The sequence below is a fragment of the Bos indicus genome, chromosome 6 (assembly GCF_029378745.1).
Source record: "Bos indicus isolate NIAB-ARS_2022 breed Sahiwal x Tharparkar chromosome 6, NIAB-ARS_B.indTharparkar_mat_pri_1.0, whole genome shotgun sequence".
NCBI classification, from domain to species: domain Eukaryota; kingdom Metazoa; phylum Chordata; class Mammalia; order Artiodactyla; family Bovidae; genus Bos; species Bos indicus.
Window position 1 is genome coordinate 78,385,701 of NC_091765.1, and position 25,462 is coordinate 78,411,162.

At 38.9% G+C, this 25,462-nt stretch overlaps 1 pseudogene; it reads right to left on the reverse strand.

Annotated features, from left to right (window-relative positions):
- Positions 1–10,975: 10,975 nt before the first annotated feature.
- On the reverse strand, positions 10,976–17,770 carry LOC109560033 (pyridoxal kinase pseudogene; annotated as a pseudogene).
- Between the last annotated feature and the right edge of the window lie 7,692 nt (positions 17,771–25,462).

Below are 25,462 nucleotides of genomic sequence, written 5' to 3' on the forward strand. Positions count from 1 at the left end.
TCCAGATGTCTACCTCACATCATACATAAAAACTAACTAAAAATGAATCAAGATCTAAATTTAAAAGTTCAATATATGAAACTCTTAGAAGAAAACACAGAAGCCAGTTTTCATGACCTTGCATTAGTAAATGGTTTCTTAGTTATAATGCTCAAAGCACAAATAACAAAAGAGAAAATAGATAACTTAGGCTTCTTAAAAAAAAGTTTGTGCTTTAGTACCACCAAAGAAGTGAAAAAACAGCCTGCAGAATGGAAGGAAATATTTGCAAGTCATAAGGAATTTGTATCCTAAATATATTAAAAAAGAATCACAACTCAATAAGAAGAGGTTAAATAATGTAATTAAATAATAGGTAAAAATTTAAAAGACATTTCTCCATAGAAGATATACAAGTAGTAAATAAACACATGAAAACATGAAAAGAGAGGCTAGTATCCCTAGCCATTCAGATCAGATCAGTCGCTCAGTCGTGTCTGACTCTTTGTGACCCCATGAATCACAGCACACCAGGCCTCCCTATCCATCACCAACTCCCGGAGTTCACTCAGACTCACGTCCATTGAGTCAGTGATGCCATCCAGCCATCTCATCCTCTGTCATCCCCTGCTCCTCCTGCCCCCAATCCCTCCCGGCATCAGAGTCTTTTCCAATGAGTCAACTCTTCACATGAGGTGGCCAAAGTACTGGAGTTTCAGCTTTAGCCATTAGGGAAAGACAAAACTACCATGAGATGCCCCTTCACAAGCACTAGAATGACTGAAACAAAAAAAGACACACAATAACAAGTTCTGGCAAGGATGTCGACAAATTAAAACAATTAAACACTGCTTGTGAAATTGTAAAATGTGCAGGTGCAAAGGATGGTAGTTTGGCAGTTCCCCCAAAAGACTAAATAAACAAAGGCTACTATATGTGGCAGTGGTTCTAAGGATGTACCAAAGAGCATGGAAACATGACCATACACAAAATTACACACACATTTTCATAGCAGCATTGTTTGTAAGAGTCAAAAAATGGAAACAAACCAAATTCCACTAACATAAATGGTTGAACAAAATGTGGTATATTCATACAATGGAATATTATTCACTTATAAAAAGGAATGAAGTATTGGTACATGCTAAAACCTGGATGAACCTCAAAAATATCATGCTATGTAAAAGAAGCCAGTTACAAAAGACCAAATATTGTATTTTCATTTAAATGAAATCTCCAGAATTTGTGAATCCATAGAGAGAGTGGTTATTAACTGCCAAAGGCTTAAGGAAAGAGAAATTTTGTGGTGACTGCTAATGTGTATGGAGTTTCTTTGAAGTGTGAATAAAAAAAAAGATCTTGAAATTAGTGATTTTATTTGCACAATTCTGTGAACATTAAAAACTATATTTCAGACAAGTGAATTTTATGTTATGTGAATTACATCCCATAGAAGTTTATAAGAAAATTGTACTTGTCTCATTATGTGTCTATTTTTTCTAATTACATTGTAAGTTTTTGTTTTTGCCTGAATATTAAAAATTCATTAAAATTAAAGGATTATGTTTCTCTGGAAAATTATACTTATTGTCTTCAATAACTAACCATCAGTTCAGTTCAGTCACTCAGTCATGCCCAACTCTTTGTGACCCCATAGACTGCAGCATGCAAGGCTTCCTTGACCATCACCATCTCCCTGAGCTTACTCAAACTCATGTCCATTGAGTCAGTGATGCCATCCAACCATCTGATCCTCTTTTGTCCCCTTCTCCTCCCACCTTCAATCATTGCCAGCATCAGGGTCTTTTCAAAGAGTCAGTTCTTCATCAGGTGGCCAAAGTAATGGAGTTTCAGCTTCACAAACAGTACTTCCAATGAATATAGAGGACTGATTTCCTTTAATATGGACTGGTTGGATCTCCTTTCAGTTCAAAGGACTTTAAAGAGCCTTCTCCAACACCACAGTTCAAAAGCATCAATTCTTCAGCACTCACCTTTCTTTATTTTTTTTATTTTTTTATTTCTTTATTTTATTCTTTATTACTCCAAATTTCACATCCATACATGACCACTGGAAAAACCATAACCTTGACTAAATGGACGTTTTTTGGCAAAGTAATATCTCTTCTTTTTAATATGCTATCTAAGTTGGTCATAACTTTTCTTTAAAGGAGTAAGCGTCTTTTAATTTTATGGCTGCAATCACCATCTGCAGTGATTTTGGAGCTCAGAAAAATTAAGTCAGCCACTGTTTTCAGTGTTTCCCCATCTATTTCCCATGAAGTATTGGGACCAGATGCCATGAGCTTCGTTTTCTGAATGTTGTGCTTTAAGCCAACTTTTTCACTCTCCTCTTTCACTTTCATCAACAGGCTTTTTAGTTCCTCTTCACTTTCTGACCTAAGGGTGGTGTCATCTGCATATCTGAGGTGATTGATATTTCTCCCAGCAATCTTGATTCCAGCTTGTGCTTTCTCCAGACTAGCATTTCTCATGATGTACTCTGCATAGAAGTTAAATAAGCAGGGTGACAATATACAGCCTTGACGTACTCCTTTTCCTATTTGGAACCAGTCTGTTGTTCCATGTCCAGTTCTAACTATTGCCTCCTGACCTGCCTACAGGTTTCTCAAGAGGCAGGTCAGGTGGTCTGGTATTCCTATCTCCTTCAGAATTTTTCACAGTTTATTGTGATCCACACAGTCAAAGGCTTTGGCATAGTCAATGAAGCAGAATAGATGTTTTTCTGGAACACTCTTGCTTTTTCATTGATCCAGTGGATGTTGGCAATTTTATCTCTGGTTCCTCTGTTTTTTCTAAAACCAGCTTGAACATCTGGAAGTTCACAGTTCACGTATTGCTGAAGCCTGGCTTGGAGAATTTTAAGCATTACTTTACCATCCTGTGAGACGAGGGCAATCATGCGGTAGTTTGAGCATTCTTTGGCATTGCCTTTCTTTGGGATTGGAATGAAAACTGGCCTTTTCCAGTCCTGTGGCCACTGCTGAGTTTTCCAAATTTGCTGGCATATTGAATGCAGCACTTTCACAGCATCATCTTTCAGGATTTGAAATAGCTCCACTGGAATTCCATCACCTCCATGAGCTTTGTTCATAGTGATGCTTTCTAAGGCCCACTTGACTTCACATTCCAGGATATCTGGCTTTAGTTGAGTGATCACGCCATCGTCATTATCTGGGTCGTGAAGATCTCTTTTGTACAGTTCTTCTGTGTATTCTTGCCACCTCTTCTTAAAATCTGCTTCTGTTAGGTCCATACCATTTCTGTCCTTTATCTAGCCAATCTTTGCATGAAATGTTCCTTTGATATCTCTAATTTTCTTGAAGAGATCTCTAGTCTTTTCCATTCTGCTGTTTTCCTCTATTTCTTTGCATTGATCCCTGAGGAAGGCTTTCTTAACTCTTCTTGCTATTCTTTGGAAATCTGCATTCAAATGGGAAGATCTTCTCTTTTCTCCCCTTGCTTTTTGCTTCTCTTCTTTTCACAGCTATTTGTAAGGCCTCCTGAGACAGCCATTTTACTTTTTTGCATTTCTTTTCCATGGGGATGGTCTTGAGCCCTGTCTCCTGTACAATATCACAAACCTCCATCCATAGTTCATCAGGCACTTTATCAGATCTAGTCCCTTAAATCTATTTCTCACTTCCACTGTATAATCATAAGCGATTTGATTTAGGTCATAGAGTTGACTCATTGGAAAAGACTCTGATGCTGGGAAGGACTGGGGGCAGGAGGAGAAGGGGATGACAGAGGATAAGATGGCTGGAGTTTGGGTGAACTCCGGGAGCTCTTGATGGACAGGGAGGCCTGGTGTGCTGCAATTCATGGGGTCGCAAAGAGTTGGACACGACTGAGTGACTGAACTGAACTGAACTGAATGGTCTAGTGGTTTCCCCTACTTTCTTCAATTTAAGTCTGAATTTGGCAATAAAGAGTTCATGATCTGAGCCACAGTCAGCTCCCAGTCTTGTTTTTGTTAACTGTATAGAGCTTCTCCATCTTTGGCTGCAAAGAATATAATCAATCTGATTTCGGTGTTGACCATCTAATGATGTTCATGTGTAGAGTCTTCTCTTGGGTTGTTAGAAGAGGGTGTTTGCTATGACCAAGGTGTTCTCTTGGCAAAACTCTATTAGCGTTTGCCCTGCTTCATTCCGTACTCCAAGGCCAAATTTGCCTATTACTCCAGGTGTTTCTTGACTTCCTACTTTTGCATTCCAGTCCCCTATAATGAAAAGGACATCTTTTTTGGGTGTTAGTTCTAAAAGGTCTTGTAGGTCTTCACAGAACCGTTGAACTTGAGGTTCTTCAGCATTACTGGTTGGGGCATAGGGTTGGATTACTGTGATATTGAATGGTTTGCCTTGGAAATGAACAGAGATCATTCTGTCATTTTTGAGATTGCATCCAAATACTGCATTTCGGACTCTTTTGTTGACCATGATAGCTACTCCATTTCTTCTAAGGAATTCCTGCCCACAGTAGTAGATATAATGGTCATCTGATTTAAAGTCACCCATTCCAGTCCATTTAGTTCGCTGATTCCTAGAATGTCAACGTTCACTCTTGCCATCTCCTGTTTGACCACTTCCTATTTTCCTTGATTCATGGACCTGACATTCTAGGTTCCTATGCAATATTGCTCTTTACAGCATCAGACCTTGCTTCTATCACCAGTCACATCCACAACTGGGTATTGTTTTTGTTTTGGCTCCATCCCTTCATTCTTTCTGGTGTTATTTCTCCATTGATCTCCAGTAGTATATTGGCATCGACCTGGGGAGTTCCTCTTTCAGTATCCTATCATTTTGCCTTTTCATACTGTTCATGGTGTTCTCAAGGCAAGAATACTGAAGTGGTTTGCCATTTCCTTCTCCAGTGGACCACATTCTGTCAGACCTCTCCACCATGACCCATCTGTCTTGGGTTGCCTCACACAGCGTGGATTAGTTTCATTGAGTTAGACAAGACGGTGGTCTGTGTGATCAGATTGGCTAGTTTTATGTGGTTATGTTTTCAGTATGTCTGCCCTCAGATGCCCTCTCACAGTACCTACCATCTTACTTGGGTTTCTCTTACCTTGGATGTGGGGTATCTCTTCATGGCTGCCCCAGCAAAGTGCAGCCGCTGCTCCTTACCTTGGACGAGTCACCCCTCCTGACCTTGAACATGGAGTAGCTCCTCTGGGCCCTCCTGTGCCCGTGCAGCCGCCGCTCCTTGGACGTGGGGTTGCTCCTCTTGGCCGCCGTCCCTGACCTCAGACATGGGGTAGCTCCTCTTGGCTGCTGCCTCTCCCTCAGACGTGGGGTAGCTCCTCTCGGCCACTCCTGTGCCATTGCAGCCTGGCACTTTCAGTTGATGCCCCTGACCTTGGGCATGGGGTAGCTCCTCTTGACCGCGCTTCCTGTGTGTGAGATGAGTGCAACTGTGCAGTAGTTTGAGCATTCTTTGCCATTGCCTTTCTTTGGGATTGGAATGAAAACTGGCCTTTTCCAGTCCTGTGACCACTGCTGAGTTTTCCAAATTTGCTGGCATATTGAGTGCAGCACTTTCACAGCATCGTCTTTCAGGATTTGAAATAGCTCAACTGGAATTCCATCACCTCCACTAGCTTTGTTTGTAGTGATGCTTTCTAAGGCCCACTTGACTTCACATTCCAGGATGTCTGGCTTTAGGTGAGTGATCACACCATCATGGTTATCTGGGTCAGGAAGATCTTTTTTGTGTAGTTCTTCTGTATATTCTTGGCCACGTCTTCTTAATATCTTCTGCTTCTTTTAGGTCCAAACCATTTCTGAACTTTATTGTGCCCATCTTGGCCTGAAATGTTCCCTTGGTATCTCTAATTTTCTTGAAAACATCTCTAGCCTCTCCTATTCTGTTGTTTTCCTCTATTTCTTTGCACTGATCATTGAGGAAGGCTTTCTTATCTTTCCTTGCTATTCTTTGGAACTCTGCATTCAAATGGGTATATCTTTCCTTTTCTCCTTTGCCTTTCACTTCTCTTCATTTCACAGCTATTTATAAGGCCTCCTCAGACAACCATTTTGCCTTTTTGCATTTCTTTTTCTTGGGGATCGACTTGATAACTGCCTCCTGTACAATGTCATGAACCTCCGTCCATAGTTTTTTAGGGACTCTGTCTATCAGATTATATTTTTCTGGAAAATTATACTTATTCTCTTCAATAACTAGCTATACTTTTTGACATAAAGTCTATTTTGTATTATTTATTCAACTGCATCCACTTTCTTTCTTAAGAATATGGTGAATTATAACTTTTTAAGAATTCTTTTTTTTCAAGTATCTATTTTCCAATTCTAGACCTTTCTCCTATCAGTCACAAAGCCCTTTGAAAGTCCTTAAACAATGTATTCATTTACCTTATGTTTTGATTAAATTTTCAGTAAAAGGTTTTTTGACTGTAATTGACTGATTGTTACTTTTTTCCACTCAGTTTTTCTGCAGTCATACTTCCCTAACTGGTCAATGTCAGTAGCATGGCCATGGAACTTTGGGGAATTCAGCTAAGGAGATAAGTATTTCGGGAGTAGAGAATTTTGTTTATGTGGTTTATAGAGTTACTTTCTTGGATTTTTAATTCTTGTTTGTCTTGTTGGTGTGGGAATGCCTTCTAAGAGTTCTCCAGCCACATATGGTATAGTCTTACCTGGCTTCACCACACAGAACTTATGGCCCTGAGGCTGCACTGCCATATGAACTTTCCTACAGTCCATAGCAACAAAGATATATGTGAAGTGGAGGAGAAAAATGTTTGGCAAAACATGAATGTAGGAACTTACTTATTAAAAAAAAAAATCTTCCAATCAAATTTTAAGTATAAGATGTCGTCCTTCTTGGTGCTTACTCAAAACAGAAGCTGTGTCCTGTCTGGTACATATCCAATAATTTACATGTACAATTATAAATACACACTTTTTAAAAAAGTACCTTACATAACAGAATTCAGTGTTCAGTAGGGTACAAACCTATAAACATGCTGTAAATAAGTACACTAGCGTGTCCACCCTTGTTTTATGCATCTCAACACGTGGGAGCACATCTTAGTATATTTGATGCATTTGTCTTTTAAGTTGCAGCTGTATGGCTCATGCTAAAAAAAGAAAGGTTTCCTGCTGATGTGACCCAAAATACTAACATTGATGAATATACCATAAAATATGCCACACAATGAGTCTGTAAGTAATTTGATTAATGAATACATAATTCTTTAATGTATTCCCCTTTACAAGAAGATTTTAAAGGCTCTGAAACCTCACAGCTCATATATAAAACAAACAGGTTTTCCTAATTTTAACAACCACCACCAAAAAAAAAAGTCTAAATGATATTACTAATGATAAGCCATAAAATTGAAACTTTTCTACTTTACCAATATTAGAAACAAACTTCAATCACGCTTAAAAAATTGGAATTGTTTTTCTTTCTGTTCACTAAAAATTTCCCAAAATCTTTATTCTATGTATACCTGTGATGGATTCATTTTGATGTTTGGCAAAACTAATACAATTATGTAAAATTTAAAAATAAAATAAAATTAAAAAAAAAAAAAAGAAAAGAAAAGCAATACAAAATATTCAGCCAAAAAGTTTAGGACATATAAAGATATGTCCAAAAGGAGACTTTTAAAGTTCATTTGTTTGTTTTGGCTTATGGTATTTGTGATGTGTGTGTGCTAAGTCACTTCATTTGTGTCTGACTCTCGGTGACCCTATAGACAACAGCCCATTAGGCCTTTCTGTCCATGGGATTCTCCAGGGAAGAATACTGGAGTGAGTTACCATGTCTTCCTCCAGGGGATCTAACCCACTTCTCTTAAGTCTCCTGCATTGGCAGGCAAGTTTTACCACTAGCGTCAGGTGGGAAGCCCACTTGTGGTTTTTGCCAGCTCTTAAAACATAATTTGTTATGATTTTTCATTCTAAATAAATATTAAATTTTATACCAGATTTGTTATTAGTTATTCTTTATATCTTTTTCTTAGAGAATCCCAAATTAAATAAGCCCCTGGATTCTTACAAAATCTGTATTTCTGTCTATTATTTATTTTATTTTTGTCACATAGTATATATAAAAGTATTTCACTGCAAACTTTTTCCTGCATTTCCATGTCCACTGCTAATATTTTTATTGGTCATGTGAATTTTTTTTTTGAAAATTTTCCATCCATTTTGACCATTTATTTTATCATTTAAAATATTTTCATATTTTACTTTGTGAAAGTCTTTTTATATGTAACATCTTAGTACTTCATTAAGTATATTGCAAATATTTTCTCCCACTTTGCAACATTTTGATTTACTTTAAAACATCTTTTGATAAATACGTTCTCAGTTTTGATGTAGTTAGATTTATGTTTTTTTATTTATTTATGGTCAACTCTTTTTTTCTAAAGGTTTTATGTTTATTTTCCATTTTTACCACTACTGACATGTTGCAAAAACAGTGCAGACTAACCTGGCTACCTTTGCAGGACTTGGCAATGATTCAAAACTAGTTTAGTTAAAAAAAAAAGGAACATATTTTGTAATCTATCTTCAAGGTCTTCAGGAGAAGGTTTGAATTCTATACGTTATTATTAAGCTAACAATTCAGGACTAATATATCTCTCATCTTAAAATAATTATTTTATTTATAATAATAATTATTAAAATAATTTATAATAATAACTTTCTGTCCAGAGGTTTAAAAAAAAAAAAAACAGGAAAGAAAAGAAAAATTAGATTTCCCACTGGCTGGCAGTGTGGCCATCGCCCCAGCTCTACTTGGCAGTGACAGTGTTCTCCATTAAAGGCTCTGTAGGGGCCCAAGTCCCTGTGGGACTGTGGCTGGTCCCTTGACCGTTCTGCTGAGGGCTGTCCCCCACCAGGCTTTCCTCCTCCTCCTGGGCCAGCGGACCCTGTAAGGACATGACAGGGACACATACCCTGACCCGCTGGCCCCTGCAGGGACCAGAGGACCTCTGACTCTGCTTACAGGCACTAACTTCTGAGAGTTAGGATGTTCAGAACAGGAGCAGAGTGGGGGAGATGGAAAAGGCTGCAGAGTCCAGAGGAGACCAGCCAGACTTCATTTGGGGGCATTTTCAACAAAGCAGAGAACTCAGTACTGAGAAGGTAAGCGTCTGGGAGACCGGGCACAGCCACAGATAGGTGCGGGTCTGGAGGCGGGGACAAGGGCTGCTCTAGGAGAGCCTGTATTCCCAGGGACCCACTTTTTGAAGCCTCTCTGTTTCCCGTCAGCCTCAGGCTCCCAGGAGATGCACACCTCAGCAACCCCCAGAGTCAGGGTGGATGTTGAGCACGGGCAGCCCTGCCTCATCCACACTGGGGGGTCCTCAGAATTCTGGGCAAAGCGGGGCCAGGGATGTCACCATAGCAGTGGAGGACTGGACTGGTGTTAGGGCCTGCATGCTCGCCTTTGCTGCCGCAGCAACCAAGGAGTCTGACAGGCTGCTCCTGTGAAGCTCCGCCTTGTAGGGAGGGGCAGGGCTGCAGTGGGTTTCTAGAATCCTCAAGCTTCCTGGTACCTGGCTGATACCCGATGCAAAACTGCTGGGGCAGTGGAGGCCAGGGAGCAAGATAACTGGCCAGTGGGGTTAAACACACCAAGGTGGGAGATCAGGGCAGGAGCCTGCTCTGCCTTCTGTACCTGCACACCCACAGGGTGACACGACACATTTGTCACCAGCAGTAGGTGGCAAACATACCTTGACCTGTTCTACCATAAATAGGGTGTTTTCTAAAAGGAGTCCAAGGCACTGGTCTTCCCACAGGCACCCTCAGACAGCAGTGCACCAGCCTCTGTCTGTCACCCAGGGTGTCCCTTAGAGACACTCTGATTGACAAGGCAGGACCCTACTCACGTGAGATGTACAGATTTTTGGGGTCTGGTCCCAGCCAAAGTGACTGGCACATCTGTGCTTCTGAGCTTACAGGAACTGGTCCACACAGTAAATAGAAGTGGAGACTCTGAACACAACATGCTTCCCCCACCTCCGCCCAGGGTCCTACCTGCCATAAAGGAAGAGGCAAAAAGTTCTGAAGTGGGAACACAGGTGAGGGCAGAACAAGATTAAAGATATTTAGCATCATTTTTCTGGACATGAACACTAACCCTTGACTCCGGATCCCATACTCTAGTTGGACTTGAATATACCACGTACTCCAAGCCAGCCAGGGCCTTAAGGAAGAAGCCCCAGAAACATGAACACAGAGCTGGTTTTCCCTGGGCGGAGGTGGGGGAAGCATGTTGTGTTCAGATGGTGACTGCAGCCATGAAATTAAAAGATGCTTACTCCTTGGAAGCAAAGTTATGACCAACCTAGATAGCATGTTCAAAAGCAGAGACATTACTTTGCCAACAAAGGTTCGTCTAGTCAAGGCTATGGTTTTTCCTGTGGTCATGTATGGATGTGAGAGTTGGACTGTGAAGATGGCTGAGCGCCGAAGAATTGATGCTTTTGAACTGTGGTGTTGGAGAAGACTCTTGAGAGTCCCTTGTAATGCAAGGAGATCCAACCAGTCCATTCTGAAGGAGATCAGCCCTGGGATTTCTTTGGAAGGAATGATGCTAAAGCTGAAACTCCAGTATTTTGGCCACCTTATGCGAAGAGCTGACTCATTGGAAAAGACTCTGATGCTGGGAGGGATTGGGGGCAAGAGGAGAAGGGGACGACAGAGGATGAGATGGCTGGATGGCATCACTGACTCGATGGATGTGAGTCTGGGTGAACTCCGGTAGTTGGTGATGGACAGGGAGGCCTGGCGTGCTGCAATTCATGGGGTCGCAAAGAGTCAGACATGACTGAGCGACTGATCTGATCTGATCTGATCTGATATATATAAATATATATCAAGTTTCAGTCATAGCTCTAAGGCAAAGTTACATTTCTCACATGGACAAAAATGAGATACCTAAAGTCGGACGTTAAGGAGGTGGGTTCACACGTCCCTCACAGCACCTTGGCCTGGATGACGATTTCTGGGTTCTCTATGTCCTTCTTGCTCTGGATCATCCTCAGCTCCAACTGGGCCAGGCTGTGTTTCAGTCCTTCCCCAAAGTGGCTTTTGCACATTTTTTGATGGTCAGCTGTGGAACATGGGGCATGGCCAATGGAGTCTTCTTGCAGGCCACCTTGAGATTGTTGGGGACCACAGGTCTGAGCTGGTGATGATCACCCTGTCAGTGCCCACTGAGTGCAGCATATCTATCACCACTAAGGCTTTTACCTGGCTTTATCCCACCCAGCAACTCAGCCTCAGACTAGTTGGGGGTGATGATGTCTGCAACTTGCACGACTTCTCTATGTAAACAGGGAGATCCCCAGGGTGGCACATGGACCTTCTCCGTTCCACGTGTGTCCCATCTCGGGGTCTCTTGTGCACACAAGCCTGGAGTTCTGCTGCTTCAGCTCTGCACGATGCCCACCACCATGGCCAGGAAGAACAAGCCTTTTGTGTAACTGGGAGCATGTAGTCATACTGGTTCACCTTGTTCAGCTTTAGCCCGTCTTATAGCTCCTGGAGCTCTTCTGAGTTTAGCTCTTGGCCCTTCCCGTGTGAGTAGCCTGTGTGGTTTGACTACTAAACCGTTTAGGGCATCTACCTCAAACTGCAAAAACTGCAGCAGGAACGTGGTCACAGAGCTGTGAACCTTGTTGCACCTGGCATACCTCCACGCAGTGGGGGTGGGGCGGGGCGGAGGGGAAGTGGGATTCAAGGCAGAGGCCGGGCGGGGTCAACGTCTCAGCCACAAGCAGGGTCTGGGCTCTGGACAAGCTCTGAGTGGGCGTGCCAGACAATCTTCCTCTCTAGAGGTATTTTATTTATTTAAAAAAATACATGTATTTATTTAGTTTCCACTGTGTTGTTGGGTCTTAGTTATGGCAGCCGAGCTCTCCCTTTTAGCCCCGTGGACTCTTCCTTGCAGCTGGCTGGCTTGACTCTCGTTGTGGCCCACAGCGCAGCGGGCTCCATAGTTTGCAGCTGGCGGCTCTCTAGTTGAGGCACGGCAGGCTTAGTTTCCACAAGGCATGTGGAATGTTAGCTCACGACCAGAGATGGAGCCCCTGTACCCAGCATTGGACGGCAGATTGTTAACCACTGGACCGCTAGGGAAGTCCCTAAAGGCATTTTTTAGAAATTTTCATGGCCCTAAATCTAAAATCTTTTAAAATAGGTTCTTCTACCAGACACTTAAAACATTTCATTTTTGACATTTAAGTCCTTAAATTTTTGCATTCTATGTTTATACATGGAATGAAGTCGATTCAAATTTTATCTTTTTTCCATATGGATAGTCATTTTTCCCTAAACATTTTCCTTTCCCAACTAATCTGAAATTTAACCTCTGTCATGTATCAACATGTGTGGCTATGTTTCTTAGTTTTCTATTTCAGTTGTTATTAATATTTTGTTTATCCTTGTACAAGTTTACACTTCTCACTTATTGTAGCTCTATAATAATTACTGATAACTTTCTGGACAGTGCCTTTCACTCTGTTCTCTGGCTCTTACTGGCCTTTCAGTCCTCCACATAAAGTTTTAGGATCAGATTATGTTTCATGAATAACCTTGGTGTACATTGGAATTGTACTGGATATAATCTTTATCAGGAGATATATTATTTCCAAATATCAGTCTTTCGACCACAGACATGATATATTACTCCATATATTTAGTTGTTAACAAACACCTGTTTATAAAGCTTTAAAAATTTCCGTTAGCAGTCTTAAACATTTAAAAAGATTATTGATATAGTATTGTAAATTATGGTATCTCATTGTATTTTCAAAATGTTTATTACTGTTAATATATTTCCTATTTTACATTTGATGTCTCATTCTTTTTCTTATTACACTTGCTTAAGACTTCAAATCAATGTTTCATAAAAGTATTGGTACTTTGTGTACTTGTCTTAGTCCTGATTATAAAGAAAACTATTCTAATATTTCAGGATGGTATTTATCTTAGATCTGTTCTCTTTATAAGATTCAGGATGTTCTGCTATAAATTCTTGCTTACTAATAATATTCATTATGATGTGTATTGGATTTTATTAAACACTTTTTTCAATCTAAATAGATGATCACGTTTCCCCCCTATAACCTGTTAATGTGTTGAATTAAATGTATGACTGAAAATATTGACCTAATCTCCCATAACTGGTATATCTTTTTGGCCAACAGATATTATTTGAAAAATACATTTGGATTCCATTTGCTAATATTCTATTTAGGATATCGCTGCTGCTGCTAAGTCGCTTCAGTCGTGTCCGACTCTGTGCGACCCCATGGACTGCAGCCTACCAGGCTTCTCCGTCCATGGGATTCTCCAGGCAAGAACACTGGAGTGGGTTGCCATTTCCTTCTCCAATGCATGAAAGTGGAAAGTGAAAGTGAAGTCACTCAGTCATGTCCGACTCTTCACGACCCCATGGACTGCAGCCCACCAGGCTCCTCCATCCATGGGATTTTCCGGGCAACAGTACTGGAGTGGGGTGCCATTGCCTTCTCTCATTTACGATATTGCATCTACATTAATGAGTGAAACAGTTCTGGAATTTTCTTTTCTGATAATATATTTTTCTGGGTTTAATATCCGGCATATCCATGAATAGTAGAATGATTTTGGAGGATTTTCTCTTTTTGATTGTCTGTGATATTTGGTGTGATCTGTTTTTTTGAAAAATTGAAAGAACTCTATCTCCTGGTTTCTATTTTTATTATTAAGAAGTAAACTATCTAGTGTTTATTCCTTTGAAAAGAACCTTTTTCCTCTAATTGTAATATTTTTATCTTTTTACTTGCTGTCTGAAGTTTCATTAAAATATTTCTTTGTATGGATTTCTTTAATTTATTCTGTAAACCCTACACTTTGAATCTTTTTGAATCTTTTGTTTGGCATCTTACATTAGTTATAGAATACTCTCAGCCACACTCCGTTAGAACTACTTATGTTTTAGGGGGAAATTATCCATGAGAATTCTGAGCCCTAAAATGAAGCTTTTCCCCTCTAGAGAAGATTTTCATTTGTTTCTTTCAAATCCCTAGTAGCACTAGAAATCTCCATCATCTTTACCGTAAATTTATGACACATTTTAATATATTAGCTGTACAGTATGAATTTTTGGCCTCAAAGTCACCTTGGGAGCAGTCTGAGTTACTACTTCACAAAGTCAATTCTATGTTATAGATTGGCTCTGGAAATTTAATTTTGCTGATTTATTTAAACAATGTTATTGGTTGTGTTTAGGATTAACAACCATGCTTTGAGTTTGCACTTCAGTTAGTCTAAACACTTGAGAAATAGGACGTTTGTTCTTTCCTTCAGATCCCAGTTTGTTACAGCTCTATAATACCTGTGTTACTGAAATGATCTGATTGTTATATAGGTGTGAATTCAGTTTAAGATTAAGGTTGGATGGGTTTATTAGCTATTCAATTATAGAATTCATCATTGAATGTTTACAGAAAGTTGATTTGGCTCGAGTCCAAAATGTGGAGATGTTTTTATGGCATTGCTTATTTGTAAATGTTTTGCTTAATCAGGCTAAACTTTTAAGCAGTTAAATATGAATAGATACTGTGAATAATAATCTAAGCACCAGAGTAGTTTAAAATACCTTTATCTGAAGGAAAATTCCATTCTGGTGCCTTTGTTCGCAATCAACATGTATTTAACGTAAGATTTTTCATCATCGTAATTAACTACTGAGCTTCTGAAAGCTGAAACACACATTTTTAAAAAGCAGTTTGCCTAGCTTACAAAGATATAATATTCAGTCTTATATATCACTTAATAGATTTTTCTATCATTGCACATCTTTAAGTTTAATGATTGCTATCTTTATTTATTTAGAACCAAATATAAAGCAGCAGATGTACTGAAATAATATATTTGATGCAAATATTCATTACAACAGTGTGCATGTAATATATATTGCTATATACATACTTGTGCCTACTTAGCACAGACTTCCAGCACTACATATAAATGAGGCAACTATGATTATGACTCCCAAGCTCATGTGCTTTTAGATGTATAATGATAAAGTACATTACACCTCAGAGTATAAAGTTAGCAGTCCTTAGGTTGTATGAAACGGAAACTTTCTCAGCTTGAGCAAAAAGCTAATTTGTTAGGACAGCTGTGTATTTGGGCCTCGGGGATAGAAATTAGAATGGGAACACACTAAAGAATACATTAAGTTAATCCCTTGGTGCCTCTTATGTCTATCTTTCTCTGAACATCATGCTTTATTTTTCTCCTTCATTGAAAGACAGTTTTTGTCTTGCCCATCCTCTCGGTAGAAAATGACACCAGCATTTGCTCTGGAATTTATGTAAAGTCATGAGGTAATTGAGAAAGACTAAATTGGCTCTCTCTGGGTCTCAGTTCTCAATATTTGACAAGGAACTGATTGGCTGAGTTATGAGCTCACTCCTGGGGTGTGAATCAAAGAGAATCTTGATGGTTTCCACTGTACCAGGGTTGCTAGAGAGAAAAGGGAATATTTGGAGGAAAGAGTTGCTGGACAACAATTTAGTAGTATCTCTTATATTTAATCGGAGGCTGCATTCCCTAACTCCTTACCACTCAAAACGTGGTTGGTGGAATAATAGCGCTGGTATTACCAGGGAGCTTGTCAGAAATTTAGAATCTCTGCTGCACGGTGTCTCTTATGAAATTTGGATTTGCATTTAACAAGATCCTCAGGTCATTTGAATGCAGATTAAAAATTAAAACATGGTTCTAATCTGGTAAAAAGTCAGGACCAGGTGTATAAAAATTGATTTTATTCAAGTATCTTTTACTCTTTTAGCTTCCTAAGTTAACCTTTTAACATTCTGGCAGAATCCCCAACAACTGCTATACATATATTTAATATATATGTATATATATTTAATTATAAAAGTAATCTTGACAGTGTGTCAATCATTGCAAATTCATTTTCATTAATGGAAAAATCAGTTTAAGATTTAGATCCTAATAATTCAGGTCAATAGTTCCAGTTTTATACATGGAGGATGGCATAATGTGTCTATTGACAATGTATTTCTAATATTTTAAAATTTTACAGATACGACTCATTTATATTAATTTCCAGAGAAGGGAATGGAAATCCACTTCAGTATTCTTGCCTGGAAAATCCCAAGGACAGAGGAGCCTGGGGGGCTACAATCCATGGGGTCGCAAGAGTCAGACATGACTTAGCAACTAAACAACCACCACAACCATATTAATTTTCAAAAAAGAAAAATAACTGATTGGACAACTCAGATGGAAACAACTAATTCAGGTAACCTTGATGAAGATGTTTAAGATCATGAAAATCATCAGCTCTTAGGTTATCATATACTTTAATTTTTCTGTAAGCACATCTTATGGAATAAAATATTGGCTGAGTGTCATTAATGTTTATTACACACTAAAACCTTCCTAAATAATATATATAGATTTTTCTGGTTTATATTTTGTGGTGTTCAGATTGTGACCTGCCATTAACTGAACATTTACAAATATAATTATTTTTATCTAGGCTTTCTTTTCTTTCTTTATTATAGTGCTATACATTTTAACTTGGGCTTGGGATATGGAGCTGGACTGACTTGGATTTGGGTTTAACTTCTTGCTAGTTTCATGGTCTTGGGCTACTTACATCAGCTACCTAAGCCTTGGATCCTTGTTTGTAGAGTAGAAATAATCATTATAATTTTTTTCTATAGAATTATGAGACTTGAAAGAGACAATGATTATGTCCTTGCAGAGAGTTAGCATGCTGTTTGGTCAGGCCACTCAAGATGGCTGTGTTCTTGTTCTCTGTATATCCCTCGCTCGAGTAGTCCACACTACATGTATACCCTACTGACATGAACATGTTTGCCCTCAACCCCAGCTAGTGATTGTTCTGATCCTTAGGGCAGATGCAGCTCACCTGATAGTTCATTAAAGTGAAAGTCCTTGTGATGAGCCATATTATAGCCTCCTTCTGCTCAGAGTAGCAAAGATGGCTGCCTATCCTGTCTATTTGCTGTCCATACTAAGATATCACTCCAGAATATTTTGCTGAGGACAGGTAAAATTCCCTGTCTAGTATGCCATCCAGGGTTTCCCTGGTGTCTCAGTAGTAAGGAATCCACCTGCCAATGCAGGAGATGCAGGAAACATGGGTTTGATCCCTGCTTCAGGAAGATCCCGTGGAGAAAGAAATGGCAACCCATTTCAGTATTCTTGACTGGGAAACCCAAGGACAGAAGAGCCTGGTGGGCTATAGTCCATGGGGTTGCAAAGAGTCAAGACAAGACTGAGCACACACACATGCTGTCAACATCTCTATCACTGTCTTCCAGCTCTTTCATCGGCCTTGGGGCTGGGCAACAATAGCTCAACACGTCAGTAAAAATTTGTTGTGGTTATTATTTGGCTAATGGGTCTTCATTGCTGTGAGCAGGATTTCTCTAGTTGGAGTGAGTGGGGGCTACTCTCTAGTTGAGGAGCACAGGTGTCTCATAGTAGTGGCTTCTCTTACTGTGGAGGGTAGGCTCTATAGCACATGGACTTAGTTGCCCCTCAGCATGTAGAATCTTCCCAGACCAAAGATCAACCCTGTGTCCCCTGCCTTGCAGGGTGAATTCTTAACCACTGGGCCACTAGGAAAGTCCACAATTAGTTCCTATTATAATTATTTACCTTTATATGCTCACCTTAACTTTTTTCATTTGGTTCTTGACAGCAAGTTTTTTCATGTTCCTTTTGGAAACATTTTTACCTTATCTAATCACCAACAAAAGAAAGCTTTCTTCTTTGTTCACACTGTTTTTTACTCAGTGGCTAGTTTGGGTTAGAAATTTATTGCCAATACATCTTCTTGAATGGGACTTTGATAATCGTATGTGTTGCCTGTATTTGGTTATAAACTCCACTGCAGTTTTCAACTTGATTCTTACTTCAGTTGATTTCATGTAATCATATACCATTGTATATACTGTATCAGAAACAGGTAAGCAGAGAAAAGTCAACATGGAAGGCATTGTTTGATGTATATATATATATATATATATTTTTTAAACACAAATAAATCTCTAGCTTCCTTACTTCCTGATTCATTATTAGATTTGCCACAGATAATTCATGAAACATTTTAGAAGTTGGAACCTCCAGGTTAGAAGTTTTGTAGTAAATTTACACTTTTCTATAATCATAAAGGCAATCATTGATCTCAGAAATGTTTATCTTTGCAAATATCCTTTTACTATTTAGGTGAAATATTTTTCTGATTCAATATTGTTATTTCTCATGTATTTCCTAGGATGAAAAATTCAGGTAGAATGTATCTCACATTCAAACACACTGAATTTTCATTTTTCGCAGTTTATTCTTTTTTTCAAGTTTGGAACCAGTGGAGAGAGAGACTTAAGGTCAGACAAAAAGCAAAATGTCACACTCATTTGTCTCATGAGTAACTGGAAAAGGTAAATTTAGATGTAAAGCTAAATAAGCTTACTAATAATCCATCTCTATATTAGACTAACTCACACCATTAATGGGAAAACTGTATAATCCCAGAGTGGACATATCAGACTTTTCCCCTCTTGTGAATAAGACAATAAATAGACAGAATACATGCTTTCAGCAAACACAATAGAAGCACAGAAATTGCCAAGAGACTTGTACTTCTTTCTTGCAGCACCATATCCTCATGAACATCATTTCCCCTTCTATGATCAAGGTAATTTGAGTTTTACTTTTTTTAAAGGTAATACAGAGAAATAGCACAAAACTTTAATATTACCTTGGAATTGAAGACATCTTTAGTGCTGGTAAATAATTGCATTCTAACATTCTGGTGAGTTTTTAAAATCTAAGCATAGATTATCCACTTTAAATATATTATCATTTTAAACTTCAGTCAGTTCAGTTCAGTCACTCAGTCGTGTCCGACTCTTTGCAACCTCATGAATCGCAGCACGCCAGGCCTCCCTGTCCATCACCAACTCCCAGGGTTCAATCAAAATCACGTCCATCGAGTCAGTGATGCCATCCAGCCATCTCATTCTCTGTTGTCCCCTTCTCCTCCTGCTCCCAATCCTTCCCAGCATCAGAGTCTTTTCCAATGAGTCACTCTTCGCATGAGGTGGCCAAGTACTGGAGTTTCAGCTTTAGCATCATTCCTTCCAAAGAACACCCAGAGCTGATCTCTTTTGGAGTGGATGGGTTGGATCTCCTTGCAATCCAAGGGACTCTCAGGAGTCTTCTTCAGCACCTCAGTTCAAAAGCATCAATTCTTCAGCACTCAACTTTCTTCACAGTCCAACTCTCGCATCCATACATGACCACTGGAAAAACCATAGACTTGACTAGATGGACCTTTGTTGGCAAAGTAATGTCTCTGCTTTTCAATATGCTATCTAGGTTGGTCATAACTTTCCTTCCAAGGAGTAAGCGTCTTTTAATTTCATGTCTGCAGTCACCATCCGCAGTGATTTTGGAGCCCCCCAAAATAAAGTCTGACACTGTTTCCACTGTTTCCCCATCTATTTCCCATGAAGTGATGGGACTGGATGCCATGATCTTCGTTTTCTGAATGTTGAACTTTAAGCCAACTTTTTCCTCTCCTCTTTCACTTTCATCAAGAGGCTTTTTAGTTCCTCTTCACTTTCTGCCATAAGGGTGGCATCATCTGCATATCTGAGGTTATTGATATTTCTCCTGGCAAACTTGATTCCAGCTTGTGTTTCTTCCAGCCCAGCGTTTCTCATGATGTACTCTGCATAGAAGTTAAATAAGCAGGGTGACAATATACAGCCTTGACGTACTCCTTTTCTTATTTGGAACCAGTCTGTTGTTCCATGTCCAGGTCTAACTGTTGCTTCCTGACCTGCATATAGGTTTCTCAAGAGGCAGGTCAGGTGGTCTGGTATTCCCGTCTCTTTCAGAATTTTCCACAGTTTATTGTGATCCACACAGTCAAAGGCTTTGGCATAGATAAAGCAGAAATAGATGTTTTTCTGGAACTCTCTTGCTTTTTCCATGATCCAGCGGATGTTGACAATTTGATCTCTGGTTCCTCTGCCTTGAACCCTCTTGAACATCTGGAAGTTCACAATTCACGTATTACTGAAGCCTGGCTTGGAGAATTTTGAGCATTACTTTACTACCATGTGAGATGAGTGCAATTGTGCAGCAGTTTGAGCATTCTTTGGCATTGCCTCTCTTTGGGATTGGAATGAAAACTGACCTTTTCCAGTCCTGAGGCCACTGCTGAGTTTTCCAAATTTGCTGGCACATTGAATGCAGCACTTTGACAGCATCATCTTTCAGGATTTGAAATAGCTCCACTGGAATTCCATCACCTCCACTAGCTTTGTTCATAGTGATGCTTTCTAAGGCCCATTTGACTTCACATTCCAGGATGTCAGGCTCTAGGTGAGTGATCATACCATTGTGATTATCTTGGTCATGAAGATTTTTTTGTACAGTTCTTCTGTGTATTCTTGCTACCTCTTCTTAATATCTTCTGCTTCTGTTAGGTCCATACCATTTCTGTCCTTTATCGAGCCCATCTTTGCATGAAATGTTCCTTTGGTATTTCTAATTTTCTTGAAGAGATCTCTAGTCTTTCCCATTCTGTTGTTTTCCTCTATTTCTTTGCATTGATCACTGAGGAAGGCTTTCTTAACTCTTCTTGCTATTCTTTGGAACTCTGCATTCAGATGCTTATATCTTTCCTTTTTTCCTTTGCTTTTTGCTTCTCTTCATTTCACAGCTATTTGTAAGGCCTCCCCAGACAGCCATTTTGCTTTTTTGCATTTCTTTTCCATGGGGATGGTCTTGAGCCCTGTCTCCTGTATAATGTCACGAACCTTCGTCCATAGTTCATCAGGCAATCTATCAGATCTAGTCCCTTAAATCTATTTCTTACTTCCACTGTATAATCATAAGTGATATGATTTAGGTCATACCTGAATGGTCTGGTGGTTTTCCCTACTTTCTTCAATTTAAGTCTGAATTTGGCAATAAGGGGCTCTAAGCTTATGTAAGATCACATAGAAATTTGTGACACCCTCACAAAAGTAAAATCTAGCCCATTCTTTGGAACTATCAATTCAAACTTTTTTTAACTTTGAATGTTTAATTAAAATGCTGTACATTTCCTCTTACCATTGGGAAATGGTGTACCTTCTTTACTACATCTCTGCTAACTTCAAATATTTCCTTCCGCCCAACTTTTTTTTCCCCTAGTGTATCGATAGTTTCAGAGTGGGAGGAATCTCACTAGGTAGGATTCATGGCAAACTATTAATTACAATGAAATTGCACTGATAAAAATCTCAAATCTCAAATTTTAAATTTATTTTTACATTTTTTCTTCTTTGGATCAACTCAGTGTACTTTGATTCCTCTGGCTCCAACCTGAGTTAGACTCATTATATCACTGTAAGAAGCTAATCTCTTCCCATGACATTATGTACATGGAATGCATAAGAAAATCACAAAGACAAGATTTATTTGTCAAATCTCTAGCTCTAAGGTTTCAAGAGTGGACAAAGAAGTTGAAGTTTTGTTTGTCCTTTCCATTTTTATATCTTAATTTTAGTTTTCAGGATATTGTTTCCCCTCCCCCCCCCCCCTTTTTTAAGGAAAACCTACAACTTTTATCATTTAGTTTAACTGAACATCATCTGAACAGATTTGAGGATATCATTTTTTTTCCAATATAAATACCCATTTAAAAATACACATGTTGGTTATTAGTTACATTCTTAAAGATGATTAAACTATCCTCTCTGGACAGTTTAACAGCCTTATTACTGCATTCACATTCAACCATCTGGTTTACCTAAAGAAAATTTAAAGGATGATGTCACCAGAGTACCTCATCTACATTGAAAGAATTACACTGCATACACAAGAGTATTATTAGAAACATATGTTTAGTTTAAAGACGCCTTACATTTCATTCACTGTGAGCCAGATTCTATCAGTGACAAACATTTCTCAGGAAGTTAGATAACATTTGAATTTGTTAAATTACCACTAAAAGGCACAGCACCTTAAAACTAGTTTCAAATATCTATTGCACCAATCAAAACTCTTGATTTACTCTAAGGGGAACTTTCTACTCTTAAAACAAATAGAATGAAACAACACAACTGTATTATAGTTGAGAAGGCATAGCAAAGATTTATACAATGTACCAGCATGTATATTGTCTCATATTTAAAGAAAGGGAGATCAGTATTTAATCTCACAGTGAAATTATTGACCTATTTCCACAGAGAGTTAAAAAATTGAAAAATTGACTGGCTTCAGAGAAGAAATGCAAAAGATATAGTGGAACATCTGAAATAAGCAATCAGAACAAAGCATTCTTTGAGGGCTGACCTAGTGTTTCAGCGACTTAATTTTAAAAGAAAGAGCTGTCTATAATATTATTTTAGAACTCCCTCCTCTAAATCAGTTGTTCATAATCTCTTTTTATGATATTTTTTCCTAACAGACAAAAAACTTTAGCAAAACTTATCTTACTTTAAAAAAATAGTCTGTCACTAGCCTGGAAGAGGGGTGGTAGATATCAAACAACATCATATCTCTAAGAACAAGGATAAAGATGGAATGATTTTTAGATAGGCAGGCAACTACATCTGCTTCTAAGGGCTTATATGAAATCAGTTTTAATGTATTCAAATTATTCAGGGTACTTGAAGTAGTATAATGTTACTACATTATACATTAATGTATTAATTGCTGTATTTCTTGTGAAAGCTACATCTCTCAATGGAAAATGCCCTTATATTTTCCAATGTAAAATGACAAGATAAGACTATACCTTAAAGCCAATGAAATTGATAATATGGTACAAGATATAAGTGACCTACAAATAATGAGGTCTCCTAAAAGATTTTGGTTTGTTGACAAGTTAGGTTACATATATAGAATGGTCTGTGACTTACCAAATATTATAAATTTAATGTCATATTAAAATGTTTATTCTGTAGGCTTGTAAGTATCCAAAAATTTTACCTACTTCCAGACTGGGATACTTTTAAGAGATAATGCAGTAAAGTGAATGGCCCATGGGTTTGGAAAAACAAGCAAACAAAAAGCCCCCAAACAACAGCCTGAGTTTTAATCCTAGTCTCTTTATATACTAAGAGTATGGATCAGAATGAGTCATATAATCTATTTGAGCCTGTTTCCTGTTCTGTAAAATGAGAAAATGTTAAGGTGCTATGTATATGACATGGGCTTCCCAGGAGATATTAGGAGTAAAGAACCCTCCTGACAATGCAGGAGACATAAGAGATACAGGTTCAGTCCCTGCATCAGGAAGATCCCCAGGAGGAGGGCATGGCAACCAACTTCAGTTTTCTTGCCTGGAGAATCCCATGGACAGAGGATCCTGGTGGTCTATAGTCCATAGTTGCAAAGAGTCAGACACAACTGAAGTGACGTAGCACACACGGACGTATATGACATATACTTATTCCACTTTCTAAAGTTATGACCAACCTAGATAGCATATTGAAAAGCAGAGACATTACTTTGCCAATAAAGGTCCGTCTAGTCAAGGCTATAGTTTTTCCAGTGGTCATGTATGGATGCGACAGTTGGACTGTGAAGAAAGCTGAGCGACGAAGAATTGATGCTTTTGAACTGTGGTGTTGGAGAAGACTCTTGAGAGTCCCTTGGACTGCAAGGAGATCCAACCAGTCCATTCTAAAGGAGATCAGCCCTGGGTGTTCTTTGAAAGGAATGATGCTAAAGCTGAAACTCCAGTACTTTGGCCACCTCATGCGAAGAGTTGACTCATTGGAAAAGACTCTGATGCTGGGAAGGATTGGGGGCAGGAGGAAAAGGGGACGACAGAGGATGAGATGGCTGGATGGCATCACCGACTCGATGGACATGAGTTTGAGTGAACTCCGGGAGATGGTGATGGACAGGGAGGCCTGGCGTGCTGCGATTCATGGGGTCGCAAAGAGTCGGACATGACTGAGCAACTGAACTGAACTGAAGGCTTCTTAACAAATCACCCCAAAACTTAATGGTGTACAGTCGTCCATGTGTTCTGTGGCTCCAGAATTCAGCCACGTCACAGTGGGGATGGTTTTTTAAATGCTTTTCTGTCCTTCACCTTAGCAATTATCTCTTCCCATGAACATCTCCTTCATGTTGGGCTTCCCAGATGGTAATGAACCTACCTGCCCAGTGCAGAAGAGGTAAGAAATGTGGGTTCAATCCCTGAGTTGGGAAGTTCCCCTGGAGGAGGTCATGGTAACCCATGCCAGTATTCTTGCTGGAAAAGCATAACACACACATGGCATGATGTCTGGGTTGCTAGAATGAGTGTCCTGAGAGAGCGAACTCAGTAAGATTATTCTACCATACTCCATTTGTTAGAGCACTTACAAGTCCTTGCCCAGACAAAATGGAACAATACCTCTTGATGGGAAGATTTTCAGTCACATAGTATGAACATGTGGGATGGGTTACATACATTGTGTGACCATTTTTAGAAAAAAGAATCGCCTGCAGCACTCAACATGTAGAAGCTATTTTTATATAGTATGGAATTGTGGAAAAGGCATGGATTTGGGATCAGGATATTTTACCACTTAAAAATTCTTGTTATGTATGTCTCTTACAAATTCTTCACCTATTAAATTAGTATGATACACTTATTTTGAAAGTTTTTTGGTGAGGATTAAAGAAATAATATGCAGAAGTATTTGACAAATACTGCATGCTCAGTAAATGCTTCTCCAGATTTTGCCTTAGCAGGTAATGGCACTAAAATTGCCTCAGTCTGAGTCTGCTACAAAATCAAAGTTCCCAACAATGCAAAGCAGTTGTGAATAGGCCAAATGGATGGATTTCTGTTTAGAATCAAGCTTTGAGCAGTGTATTCAGAACCAGCAAAATATAACTTTCTATCTGGAAAAGTCCAGTGTCATCCACAAGCTTAAGGAACAAATTGAATCACAGACTCCTAGAATCTTAGAGAAGTAAGTTGGCTGATAGGGCAAACTCCACATTTTATAGATAAGAGAATCAAGAGAGGTTAAATTGCTTATTCAAGGTTTCTCTAAGGAGAAAGTGTGTGGCTGAAATTCATGTCTGCTAACTTGTAGGTTCAAATCTTTAATAGTCAACTATGCATATTATGAACTTTATACCTTTTTTCCTCTGGAATGGAATCCTACATTAATTACAGCTAAGCATATTATGTGTGTGAATATAATAATAACATGATTGCAATAGTTAATAATATGACTAATGAGAGTTTTTCAAAATCTTTATTAGAAGAAATAATTATTCTATTATGGGAAACAATCAGGAAACTGAAGCTGAAAAATATTTTCCAACTTTCCAAAAATATACCTTTTCAGTTTTAAATGTTTGATATTGATTAATCAAAAACACAAATATGATTG